The sequence below is a fragment of the Oncorhynchus clarkii genome, chromosome 1 (assembly GCF_045791955.1).
Source record: "Oncorhynchus clarkii lewisi isolate Uvic-CL-2024 chromosome 1, UVic_Ocla_1.0, whole genome shotgun sequence".
Classification (NCBI taxonomy): domain Eukaryota; kingdom Metazoa; phylum Chordata; class Actinopteri; order Salmoniformes; family Salmonidae; genus Oncorhynchus; species Oncorhynchus clarkii.
Window position 1 is genome coordinate 41,468,366 of NC_092147.1, and position 12,206 is coordinate 41,480,571.

At 42.3% G+C, this 12,206-nt stretch overlaps 1 protein-coding gene across 11 annotated transcripts in view; it reads left to right on the forward strand.

The window, feature by feature from the left end:
- Positions 1-2,728: 2,728 nt before the first annotated feature.
- Positions 2,729-12,206, forward strand: part of LOC139407155 (microtubule associated monooxygenase, calponin and LIM domain containing 3a) — an 87,748-nt gene continuing 78,270 nt past the window's right edge. For 10 of the 11 annotated variants that reach the window (XM_071150662.1, XM_071150680.1, XM_071150671.1 and 7 more), the window contains exon 1: positions 2,735-2,953. The gene's annotated coding sequence lies outside the window, so the exon portion shown is untranslated. Of the gene's footprint in view, positions 2,954-12,206 lie in introns of all 11 variants that reach the window. The other variant, XM_071150652.1, reaches the window with a different exon arrangement.

A 12,206-nucleotide genomic window follows, 5' to 3' on the forward strand; every position in this document is an offset into this window, starting at 1 on the left:
TACAGTGCATTCGGAAAGTATTTAGACCCCTTCCCCTTTTCCACATTTTGTTACGTTACAGCCTTATTCTGATAAGGATCAAATCATTTTTTTCCCTCATCAAGCTACACACAATACCCCATAATGACAAAGCGAAAACAGGTTGAGAATTTTTTGCAAATTTATAAAAAATGAAAAACAGAAATACCTTATATACATTAGTATTCAGACCCTTTGCTATGAGATATACGAAATTGAGCTCAGGTGCATCCTGTTTCCATTGATCATCCTTGAGGTGTTTCTACAACTTGATTGGAGTCCACCTGTGGTAAATTCAATTGATTAGACATGATTTGGAAAGGCACACACCTGTCTCTATAAGGTCCCACAGCAACAACCAAGTCATGAGTTCAAAGGAATTGTCTGTAGAGCTCCAATACAGGATTGTGTTGAGGCACAGATCTGGGGAAGGGTACCAAAAAATGTCTGCAGCATTGAAGGTCACGAAGAACACAGTGGCCGCCATCATTCTTAAATGGAAGAAGTTTGGAACCACCAAGACCGTTCCTAGAGCTGATCACCCGGCCAACCTGAGCAATTGGGGGAGATGGTCCTTGGTCAGGGAAGTGACCAAGAACTTGATGGTCACTCTGACAGAGCTCCAGAGTTCCTCTGTGGAGATGGGAGAACCTTCCAGAAGGACAACCATCTCTATATAGAGTGGCCAGACGGAAGCCACTCAGATCACGAGAAACAAAATTCTCTGGTCTGATGAAACCAAAATTGAACTCTTTGGCCTGAATGCCAAACATCACGTCTGGAGGAAACCTGGCACCATCCCTACGGTGAAGCATTGTGGTGGCAGCATCATGCTGGGGGGATGTTTTTCAGCAGTAGGGACTGGGAGTCTAGTCAGGATTGAGGGAAAGAGGAACGGAGCAAAGTACAGAGAGATCCTTGTTGAAAACCTGTTCCAGAGTGCTCCGGACCTCAGACTGGGGCGAAGGTTTACCTTCCAACAGGACAAAAACCCTAAGCGCACAGCCAAGGCAATGCAGGAGTGGCTTCGGGACAAGTCTCTGAATGTCCTTGAGTGGCCCAGCCAGAGCTCTGACTTGAACCCGATTTAACATCTCTGGAGAGACCTGAAAATAGCTGTACAGCAACGCCCGCCATCCAACCTGACAGAGCTTGAGAGGATCTGCAGAAAATAATGGGAGAAACTTCCCAAATCCAGGTGTGCCAAGCTTATAGCATCATACCCAAGAAGACTCAAGGCTGTAATCACTGCCAAAGGTGCTTTGCTGAGTAAAGGGTCTGAATACTTACATAAATGTGATGAAGTTTAAAAAATGTAATACATTTGCAAAAAAAAAACTGTTTTTGATTTGTAATTATGGGGTATTGTGTGTAGCTGAATGAGGGAAAAAAACGATTTAATACATTTTAAAATAAGGCTGTAATGTAACAAAATGTGGAAAGTGGTCTGAATACTTTCCGAATGCACTGTATGTGTGTGTTACAGGGGCTCTTCCTGCCAGCATAATACACTCTTGTTTTTGGTGGGCTCACAGCTGCATTCAATCCCCCTGAACACTCACGTTAGAACAGATAAGGGCCTATTTGTGATACGTTTATCTTGGCTTTATCTCAACAAGGCACATTTTGGAGCGGTTGTTCTGTCCCGGTCTTGCCTCTCCTTTGTGAACATTTGTACATTTGCAACACACGTCACTTTGATACTGAAGTGTGTCTTATTAAGGGCCAGCCAGCACCGGCATGCCATTGACCTTTCCTTTCGAACAGTCATGACACTTCAATGCTATTAGTACAAGAGGCAATGTGAGTTTATGGTGGTCGTATGGAGGCCTATTGGTCTGATGATCTTTAGGGTAATGAATCTCTGATGTGTTTGTTCTGGCAGGGCAAGCTAGGATCCTTGACACCATCATTTTCTTGGATGCTTGATTCACAAAGAACAACAGGAGTAGTATAACAGTGACAATGTTGATTTTTGTCTGTAATGTCTCTCTCTGCTCTGGGCCTTTTCATCCGATGTCTTTCCAAGTGGGATCAAATGGGAAACCTATCATTTTCTCACACAGTAATTTTAGTTTGATGAGAGGCATTGTGCCCGCTCAGCCTTTTCTCATCTACAGTTTAACGTTAAATAACCAAACCCATTATAGTTCTTTGTGCTTCACTGCTTGTTAAACTCACCCTGCCACATCAGATAGACTCTAGACTAGGTGACAATAATAATTTCTTGGAGCACCTACCTGCACCTACACGCCCACTTTAATCAAATACAAATGTCTCACAGCATCGCAGGTATCTGCATACACATATTGATCTTAGCGATCAAACAGACAGGTGAAACAATTCCACAAGACTTTGCTGCCTCTACTGATGTTTTGGTCTATTGACTGCATCCCACTCTAGCGTCACGTTCGAAGAAACCAATCGGATTAAACGGAGTTAAAACATACGGTCTCACTTTGAACAGTTGAGGGGGTTTCTCGTTGCAGTTCTCTGACATTCAGAGTTGTATAACAAAATGAGAACTATTCCCTTTGATTACAGCAATCTAGTTTTTCTATATAGTGGTTTAATGTATGTCATTGGAATACTTGCGCAAATATGTTGTCTTCGAAAAGCGCTTCTCTTGTCGAAGGTTTATGCCACCCCCTCAACATCGTTATGCGCTCTCCCTCTCCCTCTGTCAGTTTTCAAGTTGCGTCTTCTCGCTGAATGTGCCCAACCAAGCTGCGATATAGCCCACATAAAACATAGCTACAGTACATACATACATACCAGGCGGAATATAGAAAAGGCAAGAATAATCGAAATAGGATATCTTCCCGGATATACGGCTGGATTCAATAAACATATGGACCAAAGCGAAGAGTTGCATTCGCGGATCGTTTGTAACAGTGCCGATTTTATGAGATTCTAGCTAGCTAACAGGAGCTAGGTAAGTAGGCTACTCCTCCTGCACGTTTCGGAATGTCACGCTTTGGTGATTAAATTGTTTAAATAATCAACTCCTTCACATCCGTTACCTTTTCTGAACTGTTTCTCCTCTAAAATTGACGTGCATTCGGCTGCAAAATACCATTTTCACTCGTTGTTTACATTAGCAGTTGCCGATTTTTGTTGGTTTGCCACATTGTAACACATGAAAGAGCTAAATTGTATAAATGATTGGCTATTATGTATGCATATCGACTTTTCATGTACTGCAAGTGGTTGACATTTTACCCGGCTTGTTACATTGTCTAATTTCGCATGAAACATGCTCTGTTACGCACGAGATGAGGTAGACCTTTCTGCATTGGCTATGATCATTATTGGTCCTATATCCACAGTAGGTTACACATTTTTAATGCACTCCCATTTTTTCATATTAGTAACTGGTAGACGGTATAGACTAAGCTATTTATCGGCTATAAGAAAGTGGACTAAAAAGTCTACCATGACATCTGTCCTCATCACCCCTAGACCAGGCTGTTGGTATGTCTCCGTTTTCTATTTGAGACCACAGCATAGTGAGGGAGAGATGTAGGCTGGCTTTCTTATGCAACTTGTTTTCTTGCTCAAAGCTAGGAATCTCAAATTGATTTATGCAGATTATGGAAATGCAGGTCAACAACGGGGTTACACTGAAACACTGGAAAATGTTATTATTCAAGACAGGAGGGAGACTGACTGCAAAGCATTGGCGTCCCTAGGCACAATGAATGGGAAATATTGCACAAGGACAACAGAACGGCCTCATTCAATGTTAGAAAATTCGGTCAAAATGTTCCATATCAATCAGCGGATTTGATTTAATATGTGCCCTTGTCAAACCATGTTTGACTCTCAAATGCCATTTTGGGTAACTCAATCTTTGCAATACTAGCTTAATGTACTGTACATGACTCATTCTGACCATCAGCACATACACAAACATCAGTCTGTGGCTAAGCGATAAGGTCTCAACCTGACAGACGTTTCCTCTGTGGACAAATGGGTTCTTACTCCTTCTTAGCAGAGCAATCCTTTGCATTTAGCCAACATCATTGATTTAGATTTTTGCTTGATTCCACTATGCTGCATTTAGCTAGGCCATTTAGGTACTGTATGCTCTGGTCATCCTAGGCCAGAACAAAGGTCTTGGGTCAGTGTTCATAGGTGATAAATACATTGCTAAGTGTCTGGGCTAACCCAGGCCCCTCTGGTCTGTGCTACTATAGATCTGCAGTCCCTTTCCCTAGAGACCCGGGATACAGTCAGAGGAGGAAGTCTGCAGGCTGACTCAGCTTCTCCAGCTGGTTTTGAAGGAAGAGGCTGTTGCAGTCTAGTTGGACAGGTTGGAGCTAGATTATAGAATCACCTCTCTCAGCTCTCACTATGCCACTTCACACAGGGGTCATGTTCATTAGGGACCAAACGGAAAAAAATGGACTAGAACAGGGAGAGACTACCTGGACTTGTCTAATAAGAAATGCAAATGTTTGTTTTCTGTTACAGAACATTTTGCTATGGTGTGCCCTAGTTAATATGACCAGGGAGAGAGTGTCCCTGTGCTCCTCTGACCTATAACAGAAAGTGACTGACTGGGAAATGGAAGGGAACACCAGGGAGATGAAAGCAAGTGTTTAAAGTCAACTCCTGTAGAGGAGGAAGTAAACAGCTGGAAGTGACTGTCAGATTTCCCCTGAAAAGCATGGTAACTTGACCCCCCCCAGCCTAGTGTGTTTGGTTAGCCTTAAAAGGATATGTCTGATGCCCATGCCTGTGCCAGCAACTGTTATGGTTGATGTTATGTTTTGTAACAGCTACCTCAGGAATTTATTGGGCAAGCGGCCATCTTTCATTTGAAAATCTGTCCAGTGTTCCAAATGAGGTCACCCTCGACCATTATCTCAAGAGTGTTGAGCCAACAATCTCCTTTGGCTCATGGAAAAGGACATACCATGTAAAAGCAGCTTACCGTGGAGTTCATGTGGCAGTTATAGTAGTAACTGATAACGTCAAGGAACACTGAGGTAGTCCTATCCAGTACCAGACCAGAACCAATGAACAATATTACTGTCAAGTTTGAATGAAAATTGTGCTTTTCCCATTGAGGGCAATATACAGGACATATCAGTTGTTCTTGACATGTAGTTGGTCAGTCACAATCTCACCTTTTATAGCCAGTTAGTGTAGACTATTTTGACTAATCTATACATTGACTGTAGTTTACTGATTCTCATTCTTCAAACCCTTTATGTCCTTCTGAAGGTAATTGTTGTCATATTTAACTTTTTCATCGGTTCTTTGAGGGCAACTTCAACTTAATCAAAATAGGCAGACCTTAGGGACTTTTACGATAAAGCACTTAGCTTCCTGCCAACTTAACCAAATATCGAAGTATGCCATCAAATATTAAAGAGCTGGAATTAGAAATGTCATTATATCATCAAGAATGTGGTAAAAGCTGTGCCAGCAAAGGCATTGCTGATTGTCTGAGTTAAAGCATGAAATCTAATGGTCAATTGCTTGCTTGGGGGCATTTCCATGTAAAAGGACCCACGAGCACCAACGTGAAGTTGGTGTCAAATGAAAAATAAGTCTATAATTTAGAGAAATTAAGGCATATATACATTTTTCAACCATTTTCCCTTTTAGGAATAAGCAAAGGCTTTGATTTCTGGTCAAACAGATGGAAAAGGGGTCTTAAACAACATCTTTTATATTTAGTTTCAGGAAGAAAAAAATTCTGCCTTCTGTAAATTTAAGAAACCTTGTATTTCCGTTATCAAAAACCTACATAACTTGATGATATTTTGTAATTTCTCATCAGGGAGGATCATGAAAGTTCACAGAAGTAACAAGTAAAGGTAGACCTACCAATTAGTTAGTGTATTTACTGATTACTTTTTGTTTATGAATTGTTTAAACTTGTAATTCTGTTACCAAATTGGGAAATCAATAAGTCACAGACCACTGTTGGGTCACCTGCTACTGTCATCTCTTCCACTGGCATACTGTTATGTTCAGCTCATAACTGTTTTTTCCCCTTCTGTTGTCTGAATGCCAAAGCAAGACTGAACCTTCTGGACAACCCCCCCCCCCCCCCCCCCCCTCTCTCTCTGCCCCTCTCTCCTTTCTCCGTCCAGTTAATGTCACCTGTCCCGGTTCTTACTGACACTTACCATGACACCTACCCTCTTTCAATTTTACTTTAACAAGCATCCTCACCTACTGAGCACCAGCCAACAGCGAACGTCCATGGATGTTGAAATTTGGTCAGTCCGCACTGGCCGGTCCAAATCTGAACCAATCATAGATGTCTATGTTTCACAAGTTTGGACAGTATAGTATAATGTACTGTACTGAACTCTACTCTGCTGTACTGTACTTTGCTGTGCTGTCCAAACTTATGAAACATAGACGTCTATGTTTTTTTCAGATTTGGTCTGGACCAACCAAACGTGGTCTTGTTTGGGGGCAGAGCTCATTACAATACTAGCCAGTGTGTAGAATATTACCCAAATATGCAAAAGAAGGATATTGCATTTTTCTAACTTTTGTGTACAGGATACATCACCCTGAAGGGAATGATATTCCTATCCATAATAATGCATTTCTGTACAGTACAGATCAGGGACCCATGATGTCATTCCGTTACCGGATGTAAATCCACTTCACCTGCTGTAGTTCAATAATCAGATATATATTTTTCAAACTCAAGGTGTCATGGCATAGCTGACACCCCATTCTTTCTGCAGACATCTTTTGACTCTTAATTTGGAGCAGATATGACGTTTTTGGAAAACGTGGTTGCATAAAAAACCTGAGGAAGATTTTACTGTAATTCTGTTACCAAACTTTGCATCTGTACGTTTCTGCCAGTAAATGTGTTTTTGTGAAAATTTCTGCGTAAACAGTTCAAAATAGGCTTTTTGCATGGACTTGTATGGTTTGTTAAACTTTGAAATCAATGGTTTTTGTCTGGCAAAAAACAATAAAAAATCTGTTTTCGTGGAATTGCCATAGACCTGAGGACATAATATGCTGTTTCTACAAGCTTTGATCTGGTGATTTAGGGTGTACCAGTTTTTGAGCTCTTGAGGGTCAGGACTGGGTCACTGTGACAAGCATGCCCAAGTCAGACGAAGCTGTTTACATTTAGCCACTTAAGTGACCCTTGAACTTTTCCAGTGCAGCCGCAGTGGTTTTTTGTTAAGCTGTATGAAAACCGGACATGCAGGTAATGTGGGCTTTTTACAATTTTAAGACCAGATGTTTTTGTTTTAAGGGTTCAGCCCAAAAGCATGACACTTCTCTGAGCTCCATATGGACGCTTGCACAATTGAAGACAATTATGTGTGGAGAATAAAATGCAGAATCTCTGTTTTAAATATCCAGGGTCTGCAATTCGTTATTATTGTATGATGTCCAAATTTGTGAATCATTTCCCTTTAACTTGGGGTATATTTGCACGGTAGAATTCAATGACTATAGTCAATTTTTACATGTTGCCTTTGAGCTGCTTTTTGAAAGCAAAAGTCGAATTGAAAACAGTGTTGGTATTGCTGAATTCGATTCTCATAATAGCAAGCTAGGACTGGTGGTTTTGCTAGCTAAACTAGCAAGTCTGTTTGTTTGGTGACCATGGCAACTGCTGTGTCTATCTAGTAAAAACGTGCTAGCTACTTCAATGGATGTGGGGGAAAATGTATACCGGCAAATGAACACATTTATAGTGGCAAATGTGTTCAATTATAGCCATGGTATAACAGGGATAATCAACTAGGGGCTCTATGCGTTTTCTGGAAAACAGTGCAACACAACTCCATGGAAGGTCAGTTCCACTCCACTAGTGCGCCGTGGAACACACCGTCCACGTTGTTCATTATTTTCCATAGCACACACAAAGCCCCTAGTTGATTATTCCTTTCATACCATGGCTGTACGACACAAACCCTGAGGAATACATGATTATTATACCATGCCTGCACTGAGGCCAGGGAGCAATGACACCCCTGGGTGTAGTACACAGCTGATTTCCCCTTCAAGATTACGCTGACTCTACCTTTCAAGTCACAGGCATCCAACACTTTTTCTCTGTTAACCGTATTTTAAAATGTTCCTCTTTGTTGTAAGTTAATAGTTGATAAGGCCACTGTGCTTTATCGATAACAGGCTATACTGCAAACATGTGCAACTCTTTCTCCCACAACACCCCTGCCCAACTCAAGCCCATCTCTTGAGACCACATCATATTTCACATTCGCTAACCCTCTGCATGTCAAGGTGCTCCCTGTCCCCATTACCTTCTTATCTAGAGAGAACATCATAATGGAATAGATTAACAGAATTGTGCCTGCTTGTCACAATGTCAGACTTGCTCTCATGGTGGCCCACCCCTCAGGGTCGTGTGTGCTGCCCACCATATTGTGTCTCACAGATAACCTTCCCCCAGTGCCAGGCCACTGCCACCCTCGCCCCCAACTGCCCCCTGCTGCGCATCAAAGCTCACGGTTGGGAGGCAATGAGGCACTTCCTCCCACTCCACCTCCTCCTGTTCCTTACTTCCTTAATGACGGTAGTCTGGCATGCCAGGCGAGGGGGCAGGCAGAGAGAGAGAGAGATGGTAATAGGAGAAGGCACACAAGCATGTGAGGAAATGAGTGGGAATCCATAGATGGATTAGGAGTTGGGCTTTGTTTTGTAGGTCAAAGAATTATAAATGTTTTCTTTATGTTATGTATTTTTCTTTGTTCTTCAGGTGCAGAGCTGCATGTGCTGTCTTCCTGACCACTGTGACAGCTGTCAAGACTACATGACCTATGTTAATTCACCTCACATTGCGTGGCTACATTCGATATCTAGGACTCTCTACTGGAGGAGCACTTGCTCAAGTCAAATCCCTTTAACCATATGCAGTTCCGATACTTGAAATCTACTTAATGCGGATGTACAAAAACACCCCAAAACACTTGAGTGACAGTCACGAATGAGAAACAGAGGAACCAAAGAACCCACTTTTCACAGGCTGGCTTCTTCACACGACGTCTGGCCAAGCGTTAATTTAACTTCCCCCTGCTGCACGTAAAATCTGTTTGGGATTAAAGTGTAATTCAGGAGGAATCTTTTTTTCATGCTTTCAGGTGAAGCTATCAGCGTGTTTGACGGCTCGGCATGGTGCAGGGGTTTGGTTACCTTCCCACTGAATGAATCGACTGCAGCGCTGCTTCATTCACACAGGGAAAACCTTTCTTCCTATGGCCCTGGGTGTTTAGAGTTGGCAGCAGCGTCTCTTACTAAACTGGGCGCGAGTGCGCATGTTGATTTTTGTCCATCCACACCAGATGGGATCAGGACACGCAGGTTGAAATATCAAAACGAACCCTGAACCCCTATATTAATTTGGGGGTTTAGGTCAAAAAGCATTAAACATTCATGGCAATTTAGCTAGCTAGCTTGCTGTTGCTAGCTAATTTGTCCTGGGATATAAACATTGGGTTGTTATTTTACCTGAAATGCACAAGGTCCTCTACTCTGACAATTAATCCACAGATAAAAGGGTATACCGAGTTTGTTTCTAGTAATCTCTCCTCCTTCAGTCTTATTCTTTGGACTTTATATGCCGGTTGGCAAGCAACTTTAAGGTGCATTACCACTACCAACTGGACTGGAGTGTGGACCTCAGTTCATCATTCAATCACCCACGTGGGTATATGCTCCTATAAACCAATAAGGAAATGGGAGAGGTGGGACTTGTAGTGCGTCAAGAGTCACAAATAGAACCAAGTTCTATTTTAGCGCCGGGCTATGCAGACGGTCGTTGACGCGCGTGAGCAGTTTGGATGCAATGATTGAATAACATGTATGTCTACATTTTATTTTGTAACGCGGGAGGTGTGGTCAGCATGTTACTCTTGCATTGAGTAGTAGGCAGGAAAGCAATTCACAGGCTAAAATAGGCCTTTCCCACTTCTCCTGTCTCTCTTGGCCAAGTTGGCCTGGCCTGGTGTTTGGCTTGGAGCCTCCTCATGAGAGGTAGGTGACTGAACACTCCACTGCTGCTTAGGTGAAATGCTGAGGGGAGATCTTAAATAGTCTGTGGGAGGAGACTCCTCCAGTGCTGCCTGGGGGCCTGCTGGGGCAGGGGAGTTCCAACAGTTCCATAGGTCGATGGCACTGGGGGCAGAGGGCAGGTGGGGCCAACCTCTCTCTGTCTGTCTGGTCATTCTATGATGGACCATAGGTCCACTGATGGTGTACCCTCTGAGCTGCTCATATTTCCACTCATGCAGTGGGGTTAAAGTGTGTGTGTACTGCACTGTACTGTAGGTTGCAGGATTATGGCTTGTGCTCTGGGAATGTGTGTGTGGCAAGGGACAGAAATGTTGAAAGCCTGAGCAGTAAAATGCTAGTCACTGCACTACTGGCCATGATAAGGTAACCACATTTAAAACACCCAAATTTGGGACAACCGGATGAGTTTGTGGGTCAGTGTAGCCTACTTTTTTTGAGGGAGCCATCATCACTGTCAAACGTGAATGATATGCCAATCATTTGATTTTAATCAGCTTCATGGGAAGATGCATTAAGATCTTCTTGAATGACTGTTTCCTGAGCCAATTAGAGCAGATGGTGTTAACAAACTATTAGACTTCCTGTATTTTGTTTCAATCCAAGAGCATGCTGCCTAGTGGTGTGCGCGGTTGATTTTTGGCTGCCTGGTAATAAAAAAAGAGTTGTCAGCTAACCATACTAAAATCTCAAGAGGGAGATCCCTAGTTAGTTTTACTACTGAATGCATTCAACTGAAATGTGTCTTCCGCATTTTACCCGACCCCTCTGATTCAGAGAGGTGCGGAGGGCTGCCTTAATCAACATCCACGTCATCGGGGGCCCGGGGAACAGTGGGTTAACTGCCTTGCTCAGGAGCAGAAGGACAGATTTTTACCTTGTCAGCTTGGGGATTCAACCCAGCAACCTTACGGTTACTGGTGCAACGCTCCTACCCACCAGGGTAGGTACCTGCTGCCCTTAGCTTACTCTTTTGCATTGTGCAAAATTTGGTGATGCAGAAATGAGACCACATGCTGTTTTTATGAAAATCTGGAAATATTTGGCCAAGGAAACAGTTGGTCTCAGGGACTGTAAAACAGTTAGGAAGGGAGACTTTTAAAAGGGATTGAGTGAAGTAGCAACAAATACTGTGCTTTGAATTAGCAACTAATAAGCATGGAGAGCCTCACAAGTTTGACAAAATGACCTTTCAGTCTAATACGGCCATTTATGACTTTTGTAGCTCTTTGTCAGAAGTGCACTTTTTGTAAGTAGTTAGGCCTAACTGTCCTCCAAGTCTAGCTTGAATATAGTCCAAAAGGATTTGAGGTAATGTGATGGTTGACAATAGGCCTATTACATACGTCTCGTCCTGCGCTGTGCAGAATATCAGCTCTCAACAACGATTGGAGAAGTGTTTTAACATCACCAGTACCACATCCTTATGATTTATATATCTTTCCATAAGTACAAAGTGACCGCAAGAGACCGGTTGGAATGTCTGACAGAAATACGGGGACAAATCAACCTTTTTTAAATAATAATGTCGACCCTCCACAGGAAACCTATTGAGATCATAGAAATGTGGATACTAGAATTGACATGACCATTTTAAGATGACATTCAACGGTGGGTGGACTGGCAGTCTTCTTTGTGGTAGTAATTAGAAGTTACAATTTCAATTAAATGTAAAATGTCAGTGGTGTGGCAGCTAAATTGCAGTGGTCTGAAGGGATACTGTAGGTCCTTTCTATGAATTCTACTTCTAGGATTGAAATGACACCCACCCTGCATTCAAGGGCATGTTGTGTCTTAACCGAAGGCAGGCACAACACAAAAACATCAGATGATGGGAAATGGGGTCTAAGCTATGCGAATATAGAAAAAAATGTGTTTTTTGACAATTGACGTTAAAAGTTTAATAACGTATTTTTGTATTAAAGCACATTTTTGTCAAGAAATAATAAAATTGTTTGATATAATTTAAACGCTTACAAACAGTGTTGTCAAACTCAACCGTTTATATTTTCCAGTGATGAGGAACCTTTATCTACGGAATGTTTTGGTATTCAGGTCCAAAAATGCACTTTCTGACCACTTCTTCCATGGGCAAAAATGTAGCTAAAAGTTTCAATCAAATGGGATGCTGTCAAAAAGTGATTTAATTCAAA